The sequence below is a fragment of the Cervus elaphus genome, chromosome 19, assembly GCF_910594005.1.
Source record: "Cervus elaphus chromosome 19, mCerEla1.1, whole genome shotgun sequence".
Taxonomy (NCBI): domain Eukaryota; kingdom Metazoa; phylum Chordata; class Mammalia; order Artiodactyla; family Cervidae; genus Cervus; species Cervus elaphus.
This window is the reverse complement of record NC_057833.1, coordinates 73,474,162-73,478,565: the sequence shown is the minus strand read 5'-3', so window position 1 is coordinate 73,478,565 and position 4,404 is coordinate 73,474,162.

Here is a 4,404-nt window from a genome sequence, read left to right as displayed (position 1 = left end):
GTGCTGTCAATCTCTGGAAACCTGGGGAGGGTGGGCGGGCTGGGGGCTGGTCATCCCTGGACCTGTACGCATGAGTCTGGGGTCCTCCTTTGGCCCCTGGGTTGAGGCTATCTCAGGGACTTGCGTCCCCTGGGGCCACACCCCTTCCCTGGACCAGCAGCTCCTCACCCTTGTCTGTATGGTGACCTGACCCCCACACCAGTCTTGGGAGGACTTCTGAGTCTGACCTGGAATGTTTCCCAGACTCTGCCTGGGCTGGGGTCTCAGAAGCAGAGCCAAGGACCCTGGGACAGGTGGTGGTGGGAGGGACCACCCAGGAGACACTGGTTGGGGGGCTGGGAGGCAGCTAGACACTTGTCACCACTGGGGGTTACGGGTGGGCTGACCCTTAGAAGTCCCTGGCTTGTGATGGTGCCTGGCTCCACAGCAGGTGCCAGCACCCGGGCGCCGAGAGGAGGACAAGCTGGATGTGGACCACACGGCTGTGCTTGGAGTCCCTGTCACCTCTGAGCAGGCTGCCAATCCATACGTTTCCACAGTGGTCACCTGGGTACTTCATCCAAGGCTGTTCCACCTGCACTCTTGCCCTTGGCACCCACAGAGGTCAGACGAGGTTTTTGGGGGAGGCCCTGACCTTGGAGGGCTTGCAGGCCCAATTAGGGGGTCCCCAGGTTGGGGGGCCTCCTGGTCAGGTCTCGACTGGCTGACCGGCTCTAGGGCCGAGGCTGGGGCCCACCTTCTCTGGCTCCTTCATGTCCCCACAGACCCTGGGTTTTTCCAGGGTTTTCAGGTTGGTCTTGCTTAAATGTGCAGAGTCTGCCAATGCTGGTTAAACCCTGGAATATTGGCCTTGCAGGCTCTTTCTCGCTTCTCCAGGCTGGGCACTGGGTGTCCTGGGATGGCCCGGCCCCTATCACTGCAGGGGTCAAGGGGAGCTGGGTGTGGATGAGGCCAGCACTGGGCAGTGCCTGGGCCAGCGTGGCATCCTGGCAGGCAGCCGTTGCCTCAGCAGCAGGGGAGGACCCAGCCCCATGCTGGCCTCTGCCAGCTAGGACATGTCCTCCGGGCCTGCCACCTGCCTCCTTGGAGCTGCTCAGCCTCCCTCCCTGGGGCGTGTCAGTGCGGGGTACATAGGAAGCTGCCTCCTAGGCTGAAGGACATCAGCGATGCCACCGGCCACCTGACCTGCAGCCGGGAAGCTTAGGGTGAGACTGCAGCAGCTGCAGGAAATCTAGGGGTCCGGCCCAACCCCTGCTCTGCTCCTCCCCATCACCCCCTTTCCTCCTCTCAGCCAGCCCTGGACTCCCCAAGCAAAGGGGCCTCCCTGTTTGGCCAGGTATGGTCTCACCAGGACCTCAATCCCACTGAGCTGCCTGTTGACAGAATTCCAGTGTTTGCTGCTCCTGAGCTCAGGGAGGGAGGGACCACAGCCTTCTTAGCCCTGATCTGAGGATGCCTGTCAGGGGGACTGAGGTCACCCGATCAGGGCAAGCCCACCAGGACACTCCCTTTCATTAAGGCAGAGTCACCTGATGAGGGGCTTCCCTGGTGGCTCAGCTGGTAAAGAATCTGCCTGCAATGCAGGAGACCTGGGTTTGATTCCCGAGTTGAAAAGATTCCCCTGGAAAAGGGAAAGGCTACCCACTCCAGGATTCTGGCCTGGAGAATTCCTTGGGCTGTATAGTCCATGGGGTCGCAAAGAGTTGGACAAGACTGAGCGACTTTCACTTTTCACTTTCAGCTGATGAGGGCCGTCACTACATCTGTGAACCTCTTCACCTTGGCCATATAAGGCAGCATATCCACACTCAGATTGCCCTCCCACTTAGGGGTGGGGTCTTGTCTGGTGGACACACCAGGGGTCAGGACCTTGGGGCACCTGGAAATCCCGCCTCCTCCCCCAGACAACAAGCGCGGGCCTCACTTGCAGGGGAGTGTGTGCGCTGCAGTTTCTCAGAACAGGGTGGGGTGCTGTATACGGCCAAGGACATGCCACAGGGGACACAGCTGGTCGGAGGGGCTGTGGGCCCAGGAGCAGGGTGAGCCAGAGGCCACGCATCACCCTCTGGCTGCCTGAGGCTGGGGAGGGTCCTGGGAGGGGCTGAGTGAGGTCTGCTGCACACAGGGGTGTTGGGCAGGCATCCATGTGGTCCAGAGAGCAGGGGCGATCACCCTACCCGCCTTGGGAAGCAGCCTGAACTCCCGGTGCCCACAACTCCTGCTCAGCTGCCTTGGTCTAGGGCCACCCCGCTGGAAGGGAGGGGAGCATTTGAACCCAGAGCCCCTCTCAACACTGACAGCTGCCCCCAGGCCCAGGGCTATCCTGGAGGGCAGCTCTTCCCAAGCCACACTCCCTCCCTGAGCCTGGTGCCCACTGTGGAGGCAGCCAGGAAAGGCTCTGGGATGCACGCAACCACAAGTGCATCGTTTTTCTGTCTCAGCCTTCTCGAGTTCTTTCTCACGATGTGAAGACTATTATTTCAGGCCCTACCAAACCCTGCTATTTCCACGAGGTTTCCAAGGAAGGCAGCCCATGAGTCATTCTTGCGGGGGTGATGGAACTTTGAACAGCATCCACCGAAGCAGACATTTGTGCAGCAGGTTTAATTAGAGCCCTTCTCTGTAATTCTGCCGGCAGCAGGCTCAGCAGACTCAACTGGAGAGTGTTTCTGGATGATTGTTCCAGAGGCTTCTGCACAGGTGTACTCCGACGGGGCAATGGGAGGGAATTCCCCTGAAGGCCTAAGTGCAGGGGGGCGGGAGAGGCCCTCAGACTCTGTTGCAGACCCCGGAGAGTCTGGCCAGGGGACATCAAGGCCACAGGCAGCATGTTTGTCTCAGTCTGATGGTCAGGTTGGGATGCCCATCTGTCAGGGTGCTCAGCTGTCGGCAGTCCTGCCCACCAGGTGTGTGGGGACAGTGAGTGACACCAGGGGACATCAAGGCCACAGGCAGAGTGTCTGTCTCAGTCTGATGGTCGAGTTGGGGTACCCAACCATCGGGGTCCTCACCTGTCGGCAGTCCCACCCACCGGGTGTGTGGAGACGGTGAGTGACACTGTCTTGGCTTTCCTACTTGTTGACATCTTGAGGAAGTGTTGACGCAGACACTACACCCCTGGCCTGGCTAAGGTTCATAGATTTGTCTCTTCAACCCTGCCCCACCCACCTACCAGTCCCCTGAGGAGGGGGACAGGTATCTGTGGGGCTCCTCAGGCTGAGCCGTGGCCGCCCACCTCTCTTGCATGATGCTGTGATGGGCAGCTTTGCCTTTATGCAGAAACAGTGTTTTTCCCTAATGCCAAAAGTGACAGGCCTGCAGAAACAGGAAGAAACCGACTTCCCAGGGAGCAGGCCCCTTGTTGAACAAGCATGAAGACTCTCAGGTTGGTGACAGCAGAGTGCAGACCCAGCTCGGGGTCCCATGTGCCCTTGAGGTTCCGGCTGGCTGAGTAGCCCCAGGAGCATAGGGCAGGCACAACTCTCATGCTGGTAGTACGGTTGGCCTCATTCAACCGGGACACCGTGCACTGCCACTCCCAGCTGGGCTGGCACTCTTCTTGGCCAGAGAAGATCTGGCGAGTGCCACGGTCGCATCTTGCCTGCACGGCATAGCCAGATCCTCCCAGGCTTTGGCGGGTCCCTTCGGAACCACAGGCTTCCCAGGAAGATCCTGGAGCCCATGTCCATTCACCCTGGAGAACCACTATCCTGGGAGGATGCTGGCAGCAGGACCCCTTGTTTCTTGTTTGTTTCCCAGTTTGATGGGGTAACTGTGAGTGTCCCATGGGCTCAGGGATGGAGGCATCCATGAGTGCAGCCCCAGGGGACGACTATCAGAGGGTGGCCCAGTGTCCTCTTGCAAACAGGGCAGCCCTGGATTTGGGGACATGGTGGGCCAGTGGCCCCTGGAAGGCTTGTTCCCTCCTGCTCCTTCTGGAAGGTACCCCCAGTCAACATGATCAGAGGGCACGCTGAAAGTGTGCCCCAGAACTGACTCCCCTCCTGACTCACTGTGGGGGTGGGCAGGGCAGAGGGAGGGTCTGCAGTTCAAAACTGTGCTGTAGGGGCTTCTGGGGTCCCCACCCACCTGGCAGTCTGAGATGGGATGTCACCTCCATGTGGGAGGCTCTGGTGGGGGGACATCAGCCATCCCCTGGCTCTGGCTGCACCGTGGCCTGGCCCAGTCAGTGCCACAGCCAGGGCAGGCCCAGACCCCACTTGTCCTGCCAGATGAATGTTGGGCCTTCCATGAAGCACGCTGGCAACTGGCTCAGTGGACCCCGAGGTGGGTCTGAGATAGTGACCGCCCTCGTTCCTGCTCAGCAGCTCAGGGGGCGCGCGTGGTGCGTGGCTGGCCTCCAGCAACACTGACTTCAGATGAACAATGTGTCCCGTTGGGTCT